Source organism: Anser cygnoides, chromosome 4, assembly GCF_040182565.1.
Source record: "Anser cygnoides isolate HZ-2024a breed goose chromosome 4, Taihu_goose_T2T_genome, whole genome shotgun sequence".
Lineage (NCBI taxonomy): Eukaryota > Metazoa > Chordata > Aves > Anseriformes > Anatidae > Anser > Anser cygnoides.
This window is the reverse complement of record NC_089876.1, coordinates 3,107,443-3,129,186: the sequence shown is the minus strand read 5'-3', so window position 1 is coordinate 3,129,186 and position 21,744 is coordinate 3,107,443. Positions and strand designations below refer to the sequence as shown.

At 52.7% G+C, this 21,744-nt stretch overlaps 1 protein-coding gene across 2 annotated transcripts in view; it reads left to right on the top strand.

Moving 5' to 3' along the window:
• The window catches only part of PTPRA (protein tyrosine phosphatase receptor type A), a 98,480-nt gene that overhangs the window by 12,365 nt on the left and 64,371 nt on the right, over positions 1 to 21,744 (top strand). The window contains exon 2 of one of the 2 annotated variants that reach the window (XM_066997073.1): positions 8,965 to 9,085. The exons of the other annotated variant lie outside the window; for it this stretch is intronic. The gene's annotated coding sequence lies outside the window, so the exon portion shown is untranslated. The remainder of the gene's footprint in view (positions 1 to 8,964; positions 9,086 to 21,744) is intronic. 2 annotated transcript variants of the gene reach the window in all.

Below are 21,744 nucleotides of genomic sequence, written 5' to 3'. Positions count from 1 at the left end.
GCTCCTGTGGAAACTTTTTTTTCTGTGCCTATTCCAAGGCGCTGGCTGCTGCCCGGATTCCCCCCCGTACCGTCGTGGTGTGGCCAGCGAGCCTGGTTAAATTTCTGTGCCTCTTGCTTCGTTCTTGTATCTGCGTTGGCTCCCCTCCTAAGTAACTGGTAGGAAAGGAGGAAAGAAGAAAAGCTGCTGGTAGCATTCTGCAAGTCTGCCGCCTGTGTCCAGCCCACTGCTCCGGCCGCGATTTCCCACAGGAAATTTCCCCAGTGGCTCAGGGAGGGATTTTTCCGTCCTTGCAGGATCCTCCCCGCTCCTCTCTGTGGCCAGCCCCCGGGTGGGATGGAGCCCAGGGGGGCTTGGCGTTGCAGGTGGCTCGTTTGCATCCCCATTGCGTCAAATTGCTGGAGGTTTCCCTTTATTAAAGGTTTGGCTTTCCCCGTTTGGCTCATTTCTTTCTCCTGTGTAATCCTAGGTGTGGCTCGGACTTTCCCAAGAGGATGTTTCTCACTCGGTCCCATCCTTTGCCCTCTTTGTGCAGCACGAGGGATAATAGACTGTATTTTCAGGGGCTGATTCGTGCTGGTTTGTTCGCGAGCAGGTGCCAGCAGCAGTTATGGGCGTGCATTAAGTAACAGAGGAGACGCTCGCCTGGAATTGACTGCATCCTCTCTGCCTCTTGAGGCTTTAACCTCCTTGAAAGATTGCCATTTTCGTGAAATCCACCCAGAGCAATGAAACCCTGCATCCTCCTGTCCTGGGGAAAAAAAAATAAAAATGAACGGCCGTCTCTAGCAGAGGGAGTTGTGGTGGTATTTGTGTTTTCTGTTGTTTTTTGTTTTTTTTTTAGCTGGGGTGAGTGAGTCAGCCTGTCTTGCTGTAGGGCGGTGTGAGCACACCAGGACTATCAGCAGCGTGTGATCAATGGCTTCCTGTTGTTCTGGAGCCTTGTAAACGACCAGAGAAATCGCCCTTGCCTCTGTCCTAGCGCCATTTAAGGGGTCTTTCCAGCATCCTACGCTATGGAGAAGGAGGGGGAAGTGCTCTGCCAGGCTGTGTCGGTTTGAGAGGGGCACATTTTCCGTTCCCTGTAGTCTTTGCAGGCCATCCTCAATTGCCGAGTCTCAAAACTTCTCCCAGCTCTGAAACCTCGGGAGAAATCCTTTTCAGAAGCAGAAACGGGATGCAACCATCTTCCCGCTCTTCCCCTTTCCCGGAAGGATTATGGATGGCACTTCTCATGTAAAACCCCGCCGTTTTAACGGACTCGCTTGTGTTTTTCGTGGCACGCTTAGATCTCAGCACGCTTGCTGTAGTCACGACGTGAGGCTGAGTGCACCTCCTGCTGACCCCTTCCCTTTTCCCTTCCAAGTTGCAGAAGCAGCTTGCCCAGCGTGCTGCAGACTCTCCATGTGCTTCTCCATCTCCCCCGTCCCGTCCGTGGCTCTGCCATGGACCTGCACAGCAATGGAGAGGTCCCACAACCTCGGTTTTAGTTCTCACCTTTCATTTATTTATTATTTTTTTTCGACGCTTTTAGAGACCGTGTGTGCTTGTGAGAGTGTCTGGATGCTTCATGTCGTAGGGACGCTGCGGTACGGGTTTTCTCTGCCTTTCATTTCCAAGAGGAGGACCAGAAACACGCAGAGATGGGAGATGCCCTGCTCTAACCCTGAACTTCGGGTATCCTGAGTCCAGCCGCTGGCCTCAGGGAGCTCCGGCTGGTCACTCCGCAGATAAATCTTCATAAATCATCGTTCAGCACTTCATTCGGGTTGATTGCCACGTCACTTAACGCGCGGCAGGGTAAATAATGTCAGCATTTATGGGGCTGTGGCTTTACAGGAAGATCAGTGCCCATCTAAAGCCAGGGCGAATGGCCGATTGTGAAGAATTAGGGCAAATTCATACCGGACTCCTACATTTGTAGGGTTTTTTTGTAAGGCCTCAGTGTCCTGGGCCCATCCTTTGCATCCTGGACGTTCGTGTCTTCTGTTGTTCGTCCCTTCTGCCTCCGAGGAGAGCATAAGGAGGTGCGGTGATGCTGTAGGGGAGCATATGTGCCCGGGTGCCGGAGGCACGCCTTCGGCTTGTCAGCACGCAGCGAGATCCGTATGGAAAAAGGTGCTCGTGGATATGGGAACCATCCGGGCTGAAGGCAAAGCAGATGGGGCGCACAGACTGAACGAGCCTGTTGAGTTTGTGCTTTATTAATTAGACATGTTATCGGGAGTCATCTGTATTTTTCTTTCTTTTTTTTTTTCTCTTTTCAAACCAGTTCTTCTGCTTCTTTGCTTCTGCTGCTTCTGCTAACGAGGAGCGCCGTTTGAACCCGGGAGGTTTGCAGGGCGCTGCTTGTTGGTGTCGGTGCCTGTTAACGCCGGGAAACCCGGGCTGAGGGCCCCGACCGTCACCTTCTGGGGCTGCTGGCACCGTCTCGGTAGCGTGCCGTCAGCGATGCGGGCGCCTCCGTGCGATGGGGCGAGCTGTGCAGGCTGCCCTCGGGTGTTGTGTTCACGGGGGTGGTGGCTGGATAAACTCGTGGAAGGGTCCCGTGGCCGAAAGGAGCCTGCGCTGGAGACTGGGAGGTATTTTGGGGTGAAGATGGTGCGTGACGGGGGTGCTCTGCCCCTGCTTCCTAGGCCTGCTGCTGATCCCAGCGTGGCTGAGGCGGGCAGGGCCCCCCGTGTCCCCCCCAGCCCCACGTCCCGGCGGCTGCTGAAGCTCCCCCAGGAGGAGCCCCCCAAGCTCTGGGCAGCCTGTGCCAGGGCTCCGGCACCCGCCCGGCCCAGCAGTGCTGCCTGAGGGGCAGGGGGAGCCGCCGGGGCTCCGCGCTGGGCCCGCGGCCTCTGGGCCTGGCCCTGGGCACCGCTGAGCAGAGCCTGGCTCTGGCCTCTCCGCACCTCCCTGCGGGGCCTGGCGGACACGGACGGGATCCCCCTGCCCTCCTCGTCCCCAGGCCGAGCGGCCCCGGGTCTCTCGGCCTCTCCTCGCGGGTGACAAGGAAGAGATGCTCAGGTGAGGGACGCCAACACCGAAGGGCTGCGCTGGATCAGCTGCTTGCGGTGCTGAGCCCCTGCGGGCAGCAGAGCCCGGCGGAGGCAGGACGGCGATCCCTGTGCTTGCCCAGGTTAGCCCTTGACAAAGCGGGGGGGAAACGGCTGTTGGCGATCAGTGTCGGCAGGCTGACGCTGCCCAGATCCCCTCCGACAGCAGGACGAGACGATGCCTGCGTCCGGGCTCTTTCCTCGCACACACACGCAGCCTGTGTGATCCCCGAAGGCCTTTTCCCAGGCGTGCCTTTGTGCGTGCACAGCGTCTGCCCCGTTACTGGGGGTGCTGGTGGCTTACATCAGCGAGTTACTGGAGGCCCTGGGTGCGGGGATGCTTCCTGCTGCCGCGTCCTTTTTTTCTGGAGCCACGCGTACACCTCAGGTACCTCGCTGCTGCTGAAGGGACGTGGGGCTCCGTTACCTGCCCTGCCCTGCGAGCCTGCGAAGGTTAAATCCCAAATAATCCTTCGGGATTGCTTTCAGGCACAGGCTCCGCTTTCCTTAACCCCCCTGCCTCTTCACAAGCTTCATCCTCAGCCAGAAAAAAGTCGGGGTCCTGTGCTTCCTCCTCGGCTCGTGTCAAACTTTACCAGCTTTGCCTCCGACACCAGTTTGCAGGCGGGTTCCTCCATCTGAAAGCGAGCGGCCCCGCTGCTAGGGGGAGGGAAAAAAAAAGAAAACCACCTCCGGAACACTTATCTGCAGCGGTCCGAAGCTGCAGATAACATTGAGTCACCGCCGAAAGCCTCAGAGCAAAACAGATGTGGAGTTCCTAGTGGCTAAGTATTACAGGTACGGGATGAGCGACGGGCGTCTGGTTTTACCCAAAGCGTTTAATTTGTGGTTGGCAACTTGGACAAAGCGGAAGCAAGCAAGGTGCCAGGCAAAAATGGGCCTGTGTTGGGGCTTACAATTACCCACGTGTTTTCATGACAACTTTTCCATATTTTTTTTTTCCCCTTTTTATTTAAAGTAGGTCTTTCCGGCTTGACTCATCCTCGCTGTAATTGTAGCCTTGACTCCTGGGTGGGAAGACAATTATTTTGCAGGGCCTTAGGCTGGCACGAGGGGAGTGGGGTTTTGTCGCTGCCTCTCGTGTCGCTGTTGGACAAGTCTCTAGGAGCGTCTTGGGGCTGGGGGTTGTGGTCCTGGTCCTCAAAGGTAAGGGAGCCGGGCTTATGGCTCCATAAATTTACGGGTTTTATAAATTAGGAGAAGAATGGTGAATCTGGGTGCAGCTGTTAGCCTCTGGCTGCAGGGCAGTTTTTGAAGACCTGCGTTCTTTACCGTAAATGAATTAAGCTAAGATCAAGCTGGGATCCCGAGAACCTTTGCTCTTTGAGCAGCCAGCGCTGGCAGCTCCTTGAGACGCTCCTGGTCGAGGTGTTGGGTTCCTGCTCCTCTGGACATCGGCCGAAACCTGCGGCTCCCTCCGGCTGTTTGAGCACAGGCCCTGCATCCTGCCCTGCTGCCCAAATCACACCGCGCACCTCGTATTGCTTGCACATGACCGGGAGGGCAGGAATTGTGTCCCCATCCCTTTTTTCACCCTTTTTTTCGGACATCAGTGGGGATCCGGGGACCCAAGGACAGCACCGGCCGAGCCCCTGAGCCAGGCTCTTAATCTCGCATCCCACTCCAGGGAAGAGGAGGAGACGCCAAAGCTCGTTTGGCGCCTTCTCCCCCTTAATTCTTGCGTTTAATTGTTCTTGATTGGGCTCTTAAGAATCTCTCCGCCAAGATCGGGAAGCTAAAAATTAAAATAATGGTTGTGGTGATGGAAGCAGAGGAGAGGCCGTCGGGCTCCGAGCCTGCGTGCGGCACGCCAGGGGAACGAGCCGGGTCTGATCCGATCCCCTGGGACGCGCCGGCCTCCGAGGGCTGCTTTTGCTCCCTGCTTCTGCCCGTGAGCAATCCTGTGCTGGAAGCCACCGGCGACCTGGGATGGTGAGGGTAGGCTCTGGAGAAAATGTAGGTATTTGTCATCCCTGTAGCCGTGCCTTTTTTTTCGCGTGGTGTTCATCTACGTCAGGCTCCTTGGTGATGAGCTTGCCTGTGCGGTACCACGTTTCGTGGGGACCTACAAGGAATTTCTCTGCCCTGTGTGCCCCTCGCCCTGCGATTTCAGTCACTGCCATAATCAAGCAGAAGACCGGGGAGGCGGGTGTGAGGTTTTCCAGCTTTTTGGAGCCAAGAGGCTGAGTACAGGTAGGGTTTGGGGAGGTTCGGGGGTCTCAGAGGTCTGGGGGTGGGTTCAGCCTTCTGTAGGGGGATGCGTGCGTATAAACGGAGCGAGATTTCAAAACCGATCGCGCTTGTTTGTTGGATGCAGCGCTGGATAAACCCGAAATGCCTGGGTAGCTGTTCTCGTGCTGTTTTGGATTAACCTGTCTTTATGCTGTGTGTTTTCCCCCGCTTGCTTCCTTCTGTCACCTTCCCAGATGTCTCCTCGGAGCAAACTTCCGTCACTTTTATTGTTCTGCTCCTTTTCTTTCTGGGGTTAATGTATTTTATTTTTTTTTCGAAGCGTGGTTTCCTAGAGCTCTGCAAAATGCCGTCTCCTTGCTGGGTTTTGAAATATTTGTCGTAAAAGGCAGGGGAGGGAGTCCTAATTCAGGTGCATCTTGTTACCTTTTCATTCTTTAATGATCTTTTCTTTAAGAACTGACTGAAGCTACAAATGAAGGACGCCAATTTCTAGCTGCCGTTGTGAATGCAGGGTTAGCTTTTAAACAAAGCTGCTTCAGAACGGCGTTTTTATGCTTTTTTTTTTTATCTTCAGGGGGAGGGAAGGTGCAGAGCTGCTCGCATTGGCAGCAGTAATCCGTCGCCCACGACCTGCAGCCTGCGCTCCCACCTACCACCCGAACCCAAACAAAACGCAGCCTGGCGCAGAGGCAGGAAGCCTTGGGGCTGTAGTTGCCGGTGGATCTCCGCTTTCCCGGGTTTGGTTTCCACCAGCAGAGCGGCTGGCTTTGTTACGAGGTCTTGCCCTGCTCTAACTTGACGTTTTTTGGCAGTCCCGGGAGTTTCTAAAACCTCCCGTGCGCCGACGGGGCTGCCTCCGGGCTCCCTTTGCTTGGCCTCGAGCCCCTGCTTCCAGATCCCTGCCCCGATCCCTCGCCCGCTGGCTGGGCTGGGGTTAGGGCATCCCGCTGCTTCCCCAGACCAGTTTGACCTGGTCGGACTGGGACACCGATCTCTCCCATCACCTGCACGAGGCGGCCGGCTGCATCCGAAACCCTCGCTCGTATCAGAGCCTGGCTTTGGAGGCTGGAAAAATCAAACCTCGAATATTACCCAAGGAAATAAGGGGAGAACTTGAGGCTCTCGAGGCCAGCCCCGCACCGTGGCCGAGCTCTCCCCATGAAGTCGTCGTGGCTCTGCCCGCTGCCGTTCTCTCTTCGTTTCTCGTTCGTTTACCGAGCCCTAATTGGACTGTGATTTACCATGGGGCTCTTCGGGAAACGTGTCCAGCGGGCGCTGCGTAAGAGGGTGATAAAACTGCAGCTGCCGAGCTGCGGTGGGGCAGCGTTGCCCGTTGGAAACGGAGCCTCGGGGCTGGGAGGTACCTGAAGGGGAGGGAGTGTTGATGGATGGACCCCCAGCAGTAACTGGGGAGAAAAAACCTGTCTGTTTTAGAGGCGAGGAGGTGGTTTATCTGCTGAAGGCGCTGAGCCAGTCAGCCGGCACGTGCCTGCGTGGACGCACGGGAAGAATTTGGGAACCGGTGATCCCGGGCAGCGCGCACGCTGTACGGCACGTAAATCCCTTAAGTACCGATCCCTTCTCCGTAATTGTTTTAAATGAATCTCGCACAGAGGCGCGAAGGACGATCGGGTTTGGTCAGGAACAAGCTGCGGAGAAAGCCCTGGGGACGTACGGGGCCGATAAGCATTTATCGGCCCCCGTCCCAGCACCGCGATCGCAGCACCGAGGAGGGGGGGCTGACGGCGCCTTTTGCACCCACGCGTTTAATTCAGGGGCGGCCCCGGCACCAGCCTCCTTTCTCCTCCAGCTTTGGTGCGGACAGCACGGGAGCCGCCGCGGGGCTGGCGCTTGGTGTGGGGGCCGAGCCCCAGCACCCGTCGGGGTGATGGGGTTTGGGAGCGGCGAGACGGGGAGGGATCGCTCTGCGCGGGGTGCTGTGCTGCGATCGGGTGATTTACGCTGCAGGCAGTCCCTCCGAAGGCAGTGAGATTCGGAAAGCGTGTAAATCAGCACGGGGTTGGGCATTTTCCTAGAAACACGGGGAATATTTCATTTTGCTTGCACATAAATTGCTTGTAATCAGTCTGCGTAGACACGACTGGTCCTTCTAATCGCACGGCCGCCCCTCGCGCTCCCGAAGTTTCTTTCCCCGTGTTTTAAATCCCCAGAAAAAGAAATCGCGCGGGGAATGTCCACGGGTGCTGCTGGGCCGGGGAGCGTGGCCCAAGCCCGCGGGAGCCGCGGCGTCGCCACGGCAAGGAGCTGGTCTCGTTTTCACCCTCTCTCATTTGGAGGCTCCGGGGTAATTAGAAGGGAGCCTGCCGTGCCGCGCGGCCGGGCTGGGAGCCGTCGCTGCCGTCAGCGAGCCGGGGCGCCTTGGAGGGGAATGCAAAGCAGCGGGGTGGGCAGCCGGGGATGAGGGAGCAGACGATGTGCTGCTTCCTGCCTGCGTCTGCAGAACGTGTCCCTTACAACTTAAAAAAAAATAAAAAATACAAAGAATCGATCTGTCGGATGCAGATGGAGCAGCTGCTGTTGCAATGCGTCGGATTGGAGCGGGGATATTGAGCCTCCAGCTCCGTGCTGCCGGAAGGGACGGCCGCGGGCACGGCCCGTCCTGGGCACGCTCGGGGTTTTGCTGTCTGTAGGTGCTGGACGTGGAGCCCCCTGCACGAAGAGCCGTGTTTGGGGCTCACCTGGGCTGCTACGGCTGGGGTCGGGGGTTAAATTTTACCGGGACGTTCTCGCGGCAAGGATGGGTTGGGTTTTTTTGGGGCTAGGCTGACTTGATCAAAACGCCTCTCGCGCTGGGGAGTGGGGAAGGCGTGGCGAGCTTTGGTTGAAAATGAAATCTGAAGCTGGGAAGAGCACTAGAGAGAAACTGGCTCTGTGTGCGTATACGTACATACGCGTACCTTTCAATATATGTATGTACGTGCTTATAAAACGGCTTAACTGAGAAAATCGCCAGGTCCCACTGACCTCGTTGCCAAGGGAATAATTCGCCCGTCCCTCCAGCAGCTTGACGCAATAGCTGTTGTTTTCCTCGCCTCCTCGCTACCGTACCCACGGCTCCAGAAGAGCCACCTCAGCTCCCTCAGATGGCCCAGGCGATACATACCTGATTCGCCCTCGGAGCGATTTCCGCGAGCCGAGCGGAGCTTTGAAGGCACCTGGTTGCTCGTCAGGCCTGCAGGCGGAAGGAAAAAGGCCCGCCTCCTTTCTCCCCCAATGCCGGCCGGCCAGAGGGTACCACTCCTGCTCGCAGACCTTGTCTGGAAGAGAGAGAATAAGGTCGTGTGTTTCAGGTAGCGCTCCGGATTTGGATGCGAAATCCGGCGTGGCTGGAGATCTGCCCCAGCTGTAGGACAAGCGATGCGTGGTCCTCGTCGTCCTGCCTGTAAAGGAACAGCACAAAGCTGGGTTTCGTTAGGTGAGCAGGCAGCCTTGGGCTTGTCCGAGCTGCGGTCTTCAGCTCTCCTCTACCCCCTGTGGCTTCGGCAGGCCGGTGTGCCTCCGGATGAGCTTGCGGATCTCCGTGCGTAGGTGGGCGATCAGCTTCGTGGGACGGTGCCCGTCGTTCCCAACCCAGCTCCAGCAGTCGGGGCAAGAAAATAAAATAAAATAAGAAATAAAACGGCCGATCCATGGGAGCTGCCTTCCTCGGCTGGGCACGAACCGCTAACGGGGTGTCTCTCTCTTGCAGGGCGCCTCGGGAATAATCGGCGGCCTTCCTAAGGATCGGCCCCGTGCTGGTGCGGTACCCAGCGGGAGAGCTTTGGCCGTCTGCTGGGGAGGCGAGCAGCTGGAGGAGCGTCCCTTGTAAGGTACGGCAGCCACGTTAACGGGGTGCTTTCGGGGTCCCCAGCCTTCGGAGGTTTATGAGCTCACGGGTTCACAGCTCTGAGCCTTGCAGCATCCGCACGGCTCCGTCTTCCCCGTGTTTGAGCTGAAGGAGCGGGGTTTGCTTAGGCTGGGGGGCTCCCTTTGTTTGGACGCAAGCCTTTTGCGAGCCCGGTGTTTCATCCTTTATTGAACGAAGCTGTCGGTTGTGAAGCTCGTAGCTCGCGCCGCAAGATGTGCGGAGGTTGGCGTCGGTGTTTGCGCTGTTTTGGAAAGGGTTTTTCTCGAGGCTTTGCTTCTTTGATCATACAAACTAGCGTCGAGTGGAAATACGCCGCTCTCTGCTATTACCCTAGCAGCAGGGGGTTAGTTAAGGAGGAGGAAAGAGGGGAAAAAAGATCCTTTTGATGCAGACGAGGTCGTGGAGTATGAAGGAAGGTTACGGAGTACGAAGCAACGTTACGCAGCATGGCAGCGAGTTAAAAACCGACACCCAGCAGGGAGGCTGTGGGCAGTTGTTCTGAGTGCAGCTCTTCCCATGGTCTGACTCGAGGAGAAGTTTGAGAAATGGTATTTAAAAAAAAAAAAATCTGGCTGCAAGGTTGCTTGTTGGGTATTTGATTCCAGCCGTAATGGGTTTGGTGCTAGGATTGTGCTTCTGGAGTAGCAAATTGAGATGCATGCGTGAAACCCGGTGATTTTTACCAACAAGGTCCTTTCTTAAAGCATTTTTTGTTGCCGTGGCTTTCATGTATGTAGGCTCACGCTGTCTGGAGATGAAGTTTGTATATGTGGTTTGGTATTTCCTTAAAACTTTCACATAGGTTCCTGTTGACGCTGCGGGCTTCACAAACTTGACCAGTTTATGGTTTCGTGCAGAAATTCTTTGAATTCTTTTGCAAGCCTTGTGTGATAACCTCTGTTCCAAACCGAAGTGACTCGCAGCTTTCACGGGTGACTAAATGCTTCCCTTTGAATCTGCGTGGTACTCGGCAACGCGTTCCAGGTCTGTTCGAGTGTGTGTGTGTTTGTGCTCGGCTGAATTTCGTGCTGTGTTTCGCTACGTGTGTTTTTCACTCTGCTTGGCTCCCTTTCTGATTTGGGGAAGAAGCTTATTGAGGTTAACAGCTGAAATAATCCCGCCGGCTTACTGAGAAGTGGCCAGCTCTCTAGAAGAATGGCTTTGCTTCTTGGTGCATGTTTTCCCCAAAAGTGAACCCAGGAAAGGATGAGACTAAAGTGAGAGGTAAGGAAGAAAATTGCCTGCAATACTCACCCTTAATAGCCTCAGATGTGTTTTGATGCTTGTTTTTTTGAACGTATAAAATCTATAAAGCCCTTTTTAGGGAAGCAGAGCCTGAGGATGGTCAAATGTCTATCAGAGCACTACGGGCTGTATCGTAACCCAGTGACCGTGTGCTCTACTACCTGCTCTCAGGCAGCAGCTTTCCCAGAAGGCGTGCTCTGGATGTGCGTATCGAGGCCTCTTGGTGGTTTGGGGATGGAAACTGGAAAGGCAGCTGGGCTCGCACAGAGAGGAGACGTTTTGGGAAGGGCTGCGTGGTTAGGCTGGCCAGCACAAAGTCTCAGAGAAATAACTGGTGTGGGAGGTCTGTGGCGAAGCCAGGCACGGATGTGATGTTGGCCGGAGCTGAGCAGTGTGGAGCCGTGAGTTGTCCGACGGCGCTTTCCGTCCTTGGTGAGAACCTTCGGAAGGAGACACAAGGCAAGTTGCTGGCTCTTTTTGTCAGCCCTTCCAGCACTGTCACGTTTATTCCAGCTCAGACTTACCGTGGGCTGTGAAGCTGGCAGCCCAGGCAGTGCGCGTTTGCAGAGTGCAGGTAAGATTTCAGAGTTTGGGTGTGAAACCGAAGAGGTTCTGTGTTGGAAACCTTGGGGGCCCGGATATCTTCGTGCTCCCTTCCTCTGGAAGCTCCTCGTTAGAGACCTTGGTGCTCTCGTGGTTCCTGAAGCAGCAGCGCCCTTCTGCCCTCATGGCATCAGGAGCAGTGCCCCTCACCTCCTGTCCCTGGCCGTGGCTCCCATGGCAGGCGTTGCTGGAGCTGCCGTCTCCATCAGAGCTGCATTTCCGTGGTGGGCAAGCTACTGGAGAGGAGAAGAACCGGGTTAAAAAGTATTGCACGAAGAGTGCAATAATAAACATAATCCTTCGATCAAAGTCGGGGTGGTGGTGGTAGGGCACAGGTGGGATCCCTCGTCTCCTGCCTGGGGTGGTAGCACTCACTCCGTGCCTCTGAGGCTTGCTTGCTTTTCCGAAATAATTGCTTTCCCGGTCCCAACAGCTTTATAAGAAGGGTAGGAGGGAAATGCTGGCGCATAAGCGAGCGTTGTTCGGGGCTTTGCTCCGTGCCGTGGTGCCGCTCTCCTGCTCCGGGACGGGCTCTTCTCCTCCCCGAGCCTGGGGCCACCAGGCTTACATAAACAGTTGTGTTTAGAGAAATCTAGCGCATTGTTCAAAAACACTGTGGTATTTCGGTGCTGTGCTAGCGTAAAGGATGTGGCAGGGAGGCAGCTTCGTAGGAAACTGAGCTTTCAGAATCGGCGGCGAAGGCGAGCTGCGGGTCGGAAGCTGCGTTTTAGGAGTGGTGCCAGCAGACGTTTCTTGGAAACCCTTCCGCGTGTAGCAGGGCTGGAGGTCTTGATTTGAACTCGAGATGATAAACCACTGAGGTTTTGGCAGGGCAGCGTGTTTGGATGCCTTGTTCTTGGCCTTTCTTGTTCGGTATATAGGTGAAAGCCCTGCCTGGGCTGGCTCAGAATCTTCCGTCCGAGTTCGCAGCAAACAATTTTCCACTGAATAAGGAAGTTTTTTTTTTGTGAGTGAAACGTCTCCGGTTTTTTGGATGGAATTCTCCAGCCCTTTGGCAACACCCGGTCTATTTTTCTGAATCAGACCTACCCTCTAGGGGCATAATTTTTCTTAAAGCTGTTGTTCTTCTGTGTCTGTGCTCTCTGACGAGTAGTCTGGCTGCACACTTTCTTGGCCCATAAGAGAGAACAGTCACCTGCCTGTCTGTATCTCTTGTGACCTTCATTTGAATAGATTTTTTTTTTAACTTTTATTTTTCTGGTAAATCTCTTATTTTGGGTAGAGAGCAGGGAATGGATATGTAATATCTCGACTACATCTAGCGTTGACGCTTTTTTTCCCTTCAGCGGGAATCCTTCAGCACTGTTGAAGTGGAAGTAACACTGACCATTACTATTTGTCTTTAAATTCCCCCCAAAGTATCCTCAATTCCCGGTCATGTAGAGGTTTAGAAGCTCGCAATGCGGCAAGATGCGGAGGTAGCAGGGGGACTCGCTTGTGGCCGCTCCTGGAGGCGAGTTACTCGCTTGCACCTTGGGGCACACGATCACGTAGACATCAGCGATGTCCAGAGGTCTGGTTTTGGCTGCCCCAAAAGCTGGGGGAATATTAGAAGAATTAATGGAAAAGGGACAAATGGCAAGTAGCCTTCAGCCTGGGTAAGACTTTTCTTGGTCCCTCTTTTTTTTTTTTTTAAAGGTCCCCCATGACTTCTCAGAATCCCGTCCTTATCAGGAAACCTTAAAATTTATGTGGAGAAGGGAATAAAAAAATGTTATTTCCTTACTGCAAGGGCTGTTTTAGCATCTTTGTTTGAAACCCCCGTGAGAGCAGTTTGCCGAAACACCTTGGGGAATGCAGAGAGCTGCGCCTAGCTGAGCTTGGTTTGAGCTCACCTGTATCAGCAAGAAGCAATGGGAGCAGAAATCTTTTTTTTTCAGTGACTGCATGGGCTAAGGAGGGAAATTTCCCGAAGGTTAGGCGTCCTCACGAACTTCTGCTCTCCAAGGAGGCCCTGAGAAAAGCAGTTGTGCTGGGAAGCTGGTAAGTGCAGACAAGTACGTGCACGCACTGGCACGCATACCCACGTAGACATGCACAGTGCTTTCCCAAATAGCCTACAACCTGAGAAAACGGAGATAAAATCAGAAGACAACCGACGTTAATTATGCTTTCAAGGCAATTGGAAATTGGTGGAAAAATGCTGGGGTTGAAATCCTGTGGGTTTTGTGTCCTCCCACCGAGGTTTCTCCCTGCAGCCCTGGCAGTGCAATTTGGTGCTGAGCGTGGGGAGGAAGGCTTGGTGGCTGCGGCCGCTGGTGTCTCTGTGGGGTCTGTCACCTCGTGTTGGGTCAGATGATGACAGCTTTGGGGTTATGGATTACACAGATGCTACCACCAAAACACAGTTATCATCTTCTTGTGTCAAATTCCTCCCTACACCACTTGGCTGCTCGCTGGATGTGTGCTTTTGGGGTGGAGGAAGCCTCCCCTTGCTCTTTAAACTTCACGACACAAATTTGGATTCAATATAAGTTTGGCTTTAGATTAAAAAGCAACAAGGAATTGTTTTGAAATACGACCGAGCTTCTTCCACCCACACGCTTTTGCCCTTTCTTTCCATTCACACAAAATCTGCCCTGCATTTTGTGTTTTGGACAATGGGGAGACGGCTAGCCTAACTTTGCACTCTGAATGAGCTTCTCAAAAGAGCCGTCAGAAGAATCATAGAATCATTAAGGTTGGAAAAGACCTTCAAGATCATCCGATCCAACCAAGAAGGCGCGTCCTGAGAAGTCTTGGATGTCCCCGTGCTTTAGGGAGGAATAGGGATGTGACTGAACTCTTCCAAATGCCAGATATTGGACACTTGGGGTTTACAGGTGAGCTGGTGTGGAGTAGCTGAATTAGAAATCCATCGTGATGGGTCAATGCCTTGCTTGCTGCGGTGTGAACTTGAGAAACAAAAGGAACAGCCATGTGTAAAGAACCCAAGTCTTCGGGGAGATCACAAAATGTGGACATAAGAAGCTCTACGGGACAGTTGTTCTTGCCATGCCCTTCTGTGCTAGTGTGATGTGAGGCCAGGAGCTGGCTTCACAATTTTTCCTGAAGACACGTTGTAATGAAGTGCCACGCTTTGGTTGAACGCGTTGTTACGTGAAATTGTACCACGCATTTTCTGTTACTTGATGTGAGCATTCATTCAGGATTGTACTTGCCAGTAGAAGCACGTGGTACTGTTCAGAAGGTAACACACGCTTGGTTTTTTATCCCTTAAGCTGGAAGATCGTCCTTCAAAGAATCATGAATAAAACAAGACAGTGCCTCATAACAGATATTAAGGGAAAAAAATTTTTAAAAGTCTGCTTTGGTATAGTTTTTCCCTCTGGCATCTTCACTCGGGTTCTGCAATCAGTAATGCTGAGGAGGTTTTGTGGAAAGATGCAGGAGTTGATATGACTTCCCCAAGGGTGAGAACTTCAAGAGCTGGGACACGAACGCTAATCTCGTTAATTCCGGCTCAACGCTTCACCATGAGATAATTATTCTGTTTGATTAATCCACTCCATGCCTCTGAAGCCATAATGCTCCGTACGCATTGAGGAATCCTACTGCAAGTCCACATCTGAGCATCTAGGAGCCGTCTGCTACCCCTGTTACCTTTCTGCTTGAACTAAACCTGAGTACGCGTGTGTGTGCCGTAGCCTTGGCTGGCCTTATTCTCATCTGATCGTCGGGGCTGAAAAGCTCTGTGCATTGGTTGTTCTTCATCATTTTCACATAGAGAGTAAATGGGGAATTTAAAAATGGTGAGTAAAATGTTGTGTTCTTGCAGCTTAGTTCCCTGAGGATACAAGAGTGGGAAGAGCGCGCAGCCTGCGTTTATCAGCCCGCTGTCCCAAGTAGCCTTCAGAACAATTGGGCAATCGCAGCCACACTTGAGAAACCTCAAAATCTTCAAATCTTGCAAGTGCCATGAGAACTGAGCAGCACAGAGGTTGGGTGGAGAGCTCATCGCGCTTCCCGGGCTCGATGGAAGGTCTGCAGTGTAAACTTACCGCTTACCTGCCACCGGGGAATCACAGAATCACTCAGGTTGGAAAAGACCTAATCCAGCCTTAACGTAACCTTAACAAATCCACGTTTGGATCGTGTAGGAATGAAACCAACTTCCCATCTGAGGTCATGTTGCTGCCAGTGCCATCCGTGTGATACTGGACAGTCATTTTGCCCTTCTTACCCTATTGTACCTATCACGGCTTCATCTCTGCTCGCACGTGCTGCCCCTTTTCCAGGCAGTAGCAGATTTACTGACAGTCGCTCACAAATCCAAAACGGTGAGTAAATGCTGCCAGCGCCCCGCGGCTGGAGACCCCGGAGTATCTAATGCATCACATTGCAAGCTGTGAAATTGAAAATTCAGCGCAACTTTAATGCTTTCCCATCGTTAAGCGGCAGAACTAATGCAGCTCAGCATACTAATGAGGGAGGTATTTATCGGAAAGTGCAGAGCCGGTGGGGAATAGGCAGTGCTCAGCGTTGCCCTTGGAACCTTTCTGGGAGGCTCATCTCGCCCTCGGACCGCGTGTTGCAAGCAGTGGAAGGAGCATCGCCAGCGGCACAGCCTCCAGAGGGAATCCCGCTTCAGGAGAAAAAACACAACTTGATGACTTTCAGGGAAATGGCCCAGAAAATAAAATCCCGTGTATAATTTATAAAAGACCTTAAGTACAGAAAGAGGAGCGGCTGATGTAGAACTGATTGTTCTTCCTGGGCAGAAAGTGGAGATGAAACTGAGAAGAGACCTAAGCCAGTGGTTTACCTCTGGGATAAGAGAGATGCTAACAGCTTACGTTAGCACTTGGGGGGATGCAAAAATATTGCTAGTTCTGTTTTGGAGAACCTCTTCCTTCTTCAGTCCTGCTTATTAGAGTCACTGTCATCCATTAACTTTAATTGGAAAATGTCAATCTCAATGCACGTGTCATTTTTAACTTTCTCTACAATTGGTAGAAAAGCGTTTAGAGCTAAGAAAGCATTTAGGGCTAAAAGCTGGTATTAGTGTTTACCGGGAAATATTGACTGGAGAAGGCTTCGTTGGGGTGCAAGATATTTTTTAAAGGCAGGATTGAAAAAAAACATGGGATTTTTCAGTTTTTGCATCACTAGGCAGGCACCTTCTGGGAGGGAGGTGTCATTTACACTTCTTGTTTGTCATCCGGGTGGTTTAAATTCTCTACCTAGAAAGAAAGGGGGTTATTTGGGAGTATTTTGCTTACGAGGCCAGCTGTCACGGGAGGGGAAAATGCCGCGGACAAAGCACCCGTCCGAGAGGGTGTGGTGGCTTCTTGGGCTGGAATAATTCAGCACCAGCTCCAGGAGGCCGTCCAGGTTGGGAATGGCAAACACAGAATCACAGAGTTGTAGGGGTTGGAAGGGACCTCCAGAGACCATCGGGTCAAACCCCCTGCCAAAGTAGTTCCCTAGAGCAGGTTGCCCAGGTAGGCGTCCAGACGGGCCTTGAATATCTCCAGAGAAGGAGACCCCACAACCTCCCTGGGCAGCCTGTCCCAGTGCTCCGTCACCCTCACCGGGAAGAAGTTCTTTCGCATGCTGGTGCGGAACTTCCCGGGCTCCATTTTGTGGCCATTGCCCCTTGTCCTGTCCCCACAAACCACTGAAAAGAGGTTGGCCAAATCCCTCTGTCTCCCACACTTAAGGTATTTATACACATTGATGAGATCCCCTCTCAGTCTTCTCTTCTCAAGGCTGAACAGACCCAGGTCTCTCAGCCTTTCCTCACAGGGAAGATGCTCCAGGCCCCCTATCATCTTTTTGGCCCTCCGCTGGCCTCTTTCCATGAGATCCCTGTCTTTTTTGTACCGGGGAGCCCAGAACTGCACACAGTACTCCAGGTGAGGCCTAACCAGGGCAGAGTAGAGGGGGAGGATCACCTCCCTTGACCTGCTGGCCATGCTCCTTTTAATGCACGCCAGGATCCCGTAGGCCTTCTTGGCCACGAGGGCACACTGCTGGCTCATGGCCAACCTGTCGCCCACCAGGACCCCCAGGTCCTTAAACCTCTGGCTTGCGAGTGATACAACAGCCAGATTCCTTGTATCTGAAATGGGCTTTTCTGTCTGAACGGAGGCTTGGATGGAGGGCCTCCAACAGGGAGGAAGGCTTTAGTTTAGATACTCGTAGTTGAGCAATGTGCCTCTAAAAGCCAGCACACACACATTCTGCTGTAATTGCTTCATGTCTCCCCATCTAGCTTAATTTGTTTCCATCGAGAACGTGAAATTCCTGCCGGACGGCATCGTGCTGGATCCGGAGCAGAGCGTTGACGCGAGGTTGATGGGGAACATGAAGGATTGGAAGAGCCCGATGGGGAAATTACAGCAAACGAGGCCTGTTGGCAAGCAGCTCCCAGATCCGAGTCCTCCGTGGCACAATGCTCTACAATTATAGCAGCTTTCCCGGGTCAGGAAATAAATGCTGTGACTGCTGTATTCCTGTGTGTGATATTTATGACACACAATGTTATCTTTGTAATTGTTACGTATGCTTTTATGTAGTGCAATTAGGGTGGGACTGAGGTTAATGCTAATGTTAATCGTTTTCATGTTCCTAATTTAGCCTCTGAATGCCTTCGTTCGGTAGGGAGTGAGTAACAAAAATTATTCATGCTATTGTACTGCTGTCACATCTGTGGTGCAGGGAGATGGCTACTGCACAGCCCGGATCACCCAAGTCTTGGATTTGTTTGCTGCAAATCTCTTTCACTTGAGCTTTGGGGCTCGTGCCGTGCTGGGAAGTCCACTGGGTCTTAACAGATGGACGTGCTCTGAAACCAAACCCCAGGCTTTGGGGGATGTCCGTCTGGATGGACTTCAACCCAGCTGAGACATAGAAAACTATTTATGATGTACTTGTCTGGAGAAACTCACCTCTGATGTGATCGTGACTTTGCTTCACCCGAAAGTGCTCTTTTATGAAATGTAAATTATCCTGGAGTTTCTCGGAAGTGTCTGGAAATGAGTGCAAAGTCCATGGGTATATGGCTATAGGGCTCTTTTTTTCCCCCATGAACTTCTATAAGTCGGAATGTGTCTGAGTACGGGTTTTTTTTTTTTAGAAAATACCAAACTCAAAAAATCCTCAAATACCAGAAAATACTCCAAAATATCAAAGATTTTTAAATATCTAGATATGCTTTTGTTTCATGGCTACTCCTAAGATAGTTTTGCTCACCAAAGTTAGGGAGAGGGGAATGCCATGCTTCCTAAGCACTGGTTAGGATACGCAGCTCAATGGGAAATGAAGAAGGTGGGAGACTGGGTTATTTTATTTATTCTGCTGTGGCTGAAGGTGAGGAATTGCTGCGGTCTCCAGGACCGGGTCCATGCTGCTGCTGGTGGATCTCGTGGGGCCGTTCTGCTGCAGCTTTCTTGGGGGGTATGAGTTAGGTTACTGAAGTCCTCAGCCTCTTAATAGGTTCAAACACATCTTCTTGCACCAAATTAAGGTTAAAATTACACCCAGGACCAATAGTTCTTCTATAAAATGAAATCTTGCAGCCATTTTCTTGAGCGTTTGCAGAAGAAACACACGCAGCCATTTTGCTGAGGATCAAACTTTGCCTTTTTTTCTTTTTTTTAATGATGTGCTCCGTTCACAAATAAACAGCTTGTTTGCTGAAGACCTTTTGCTTTTCCTACCACCCGACCCAAAAGCACAAAAGGCTGCGCTCAGGAAGCACCAGAGGGTTGGCTCAATTGTGAAAGAAAAAGCTTCTGAGCTCGCTCTTCGTTGTGTACTTGCTCACTTCTGGCCTCCAAGTCTTTCACAAAGCTGAGAAGCATCCCGCGGGGCTGGAGCTGTCCCGGGGTGGTGGATTGAATGACTTAAGTATCATTTTTTTGGTCCGATTTGTGACTGTAGCTTTAATTTATTGCCTCCTCTGTAAGCCACAGATATGTTTGTCATTTGCAATTACATGGTAGGAAAAAAAAAAAAAAGAGCTTTATTTGGATTTTTAATTCATTCTTTCTCTTCGCCTTGGCGTTTGTTGCAGTGAAAGCTTTTCATGAGGCTTGTGGAGAGAGCCGGGCTGCAATAGCTGCTCATGCGGATGCAACGTTGCAAGCCCAAGGAAGGATAAGAAGGGGCTTTGTGCCTTTGTAGGGACCGATTAATGCAACTTTCACCCAAGTCAGTTTTATAGGCTGAATATTTTGAAACTGTAGCTTCTTTAATCCTCGCTACCCTCCTCCTAGTTTATTTTTTAAACCTGAAGGGCAGCCTACGGGAGCTGAGCTTTGGCTTCTCTTTCAAGGAGGCAGGGGTCATCATCCGAAGCTGAGGGCATCGTCTGAAGCCAGGGGCATCCCCCTGCTGTCCCCAGCCCCGGAGGTGATGCTGGCAGCCGGGCTTGGTGTGCACACGGGGATCACCATGTGCCCCAGCGCAGCAAAAAGCCTGCTTGCTTAGCGTTTAACACAGCCTTAAAGCGCTGACACTGGGATTTCCATCCACGTGCAGCAGTTTCTCTCTCTTACTTAACCGGATCTAGTAAATTAAATGCTCGTTTTCAGAGGGGGGAGAAAACCGGGGTGCAGATCCAGTTCGGGATTTCGATGGCAAAATACTTTCACCAAATTCGGTGGGGTTTTGCGTTGGGATGGGACCCGTCAGTCTCTCCGAGGGGCAGTAAGCTGAGCGTTGCCTGGGTGGTTTCTGTACCAAACGTGTGAAGGTTTATTCAGTGTTCACAGGAAGCGCAATCTTCTGTTTGCCCAAAAGCTTTATTTTTGCAGAGCTCTGTTGTTCCATAGGCTGGTGCTGCCAGCAGCGGTTTGCCTCGGTGATGGTTTCGGACAGATGCGATGCCAGCCTCTGCTGGAGAAGGTGGCTCATCTGCGGTGCGGTGGAGGCGTAGGCTCGCTGTGTGTAGTGGCTCGGCTGCGAAACAGTGGAAAAAATGAGGTTGTTCGTGAATATTTTATTATTTTTGTAAAAAACATAGTCTTCTGATTGCTTCTGTAGTTACTTTCCGTCTGTGTGAAAATAACGCGTGCCAACATCAACCGCGGCGGAAACGGGAAAGTTATAGTGGGAGAAAGTGAAGATCTCTCTTGGTCCGTGCTCCGTCAGCTTAATGATATTTTGATTAGGGAAAGCACTGCGCTGTGCCCCAGGGAGGCGTGGATTTCCTTTCTGCCCCCCTCGAGTGGTTGGGGGAAGACTGACCACGGCGTGGCTTCAACACCCTCCCGTTTGCCCTGTGCAAACCCATCCTGCTCTGATCGCACAGAGCACGGGGGGCAGCACAAGAAATGTGTTTCTCTGCCCCCCGGGGACGTGGGAATCGTTTTATTTTATTTTTAAAGACAAATCACATCTTCCAACATCTCGTCAGACGTCAGGACCGAAATGCGCCGGTCTCTTGGCAGCGCCGGCTTTCCAGTAGGTACGTAGTTAATCACCGCGGTGCAGCTAAAGGGAAAGCCTTTGCTCATAAAATAAGAGCGGGAAATAAATCAAGTTTTGCATAAATCTCTCGATTTATGCCACAGCATGGTGGTGGCGCTGGAAAAAATCCACGCGGACCTCAAAGGTAATGGGAACAGGAGCACACAGCAGCACTGGGTTATAGTTAAATAAAGTTTGCCTATTTTTTTCCCCAGTTAGGGAAAAATTGAGTGTGAAGTAGTAACGGTAGAGTCTGCGCACCTATATGGAGCAAGCCTTTAATGTGCTTCACCGAATACTTTCATGGTGGATTGAGATTGCGGAGATGAATGCTGGAGCTTGACAAACGCCCCCAGGTTCCCGTGCGAGGGGTGGCAAACTGGATTTCTGGGCTGCGGCCGTTGGGGGAGCGATGGGGAGGATGGAGCGATAAATCCAGGCTTGCTGCTCGGACGTTTGCTCGTGGTAAACAGCCCGGCGAGACGCGCGGCAGCGGCTGGGAGCGGCATATAAATCTCCCCGAGTCGGTTCAAGCCAACACCCCCCGTGCTTAAAAGCCATCCTGCGGGCAGGAGGGAGGTGGAGATGCCAAAATTTGGGAGGAGCTTCGGTGCACGGCGCCGGAAAGCTGCTTTCCTGCGCGGGAGCCCGAATGGATGGGTTCTGTAGGCGCTTCGGGTTCGGGTCTTGCGGGACCGCCGTCCTTCCCATTGCTACTTGTGTTCCCTCCTTGCCGGGCCGTATTTATTATTTCACTCGGGTTATAACTTCCTCGTCGGCGCACGGGGGTGTGAGAGGGGGGGGAGTGGGAAGGAAACGACACTTGCTTTCTTCGCAGGATGGTCGGAAGATCTGCAGATTAAAGGCCGGGTGGTAGCGGAGGCGATAGGAATAAGCGCGCTTCGGCTGAGATCCCGGCAGGTACGGCGGGGTAACCTGAAACCTGGCGCTCAGGGCGCGGCGCAGGAGCGCTCCGGAAGATTGCAACCCGGCCAGTTTTGCTTTGTAACGTAACACACCGTGGAAAAGAGCCCGGCGGTTTGTTGTTTTTTTAAAAAAAACTTTTTTTTTTTATTTTTTTTTTTTTTTTGGCTGCAGCAGGGCGGCACCGGGGCGCTCCCCAGCCCTTGTTCCTGCAGGGGAACGCGCGCCGGGAGCTGGAGGTGAAGGCGCTTTGTTTGCTCAGTCGCAGAGCCCCGGTTCCCTTCGCCCAGTCGCAATCGAGCAGGAAACGGGCTGCCTGTTCCCTGGGCCAGCCCGCTTTTCTCGACAGCGCTCTGGCACCAGCTCCCTCCTCGCTGGGTCCTGCCGGGAAGGGCTCCAGCTCCGCCGCCC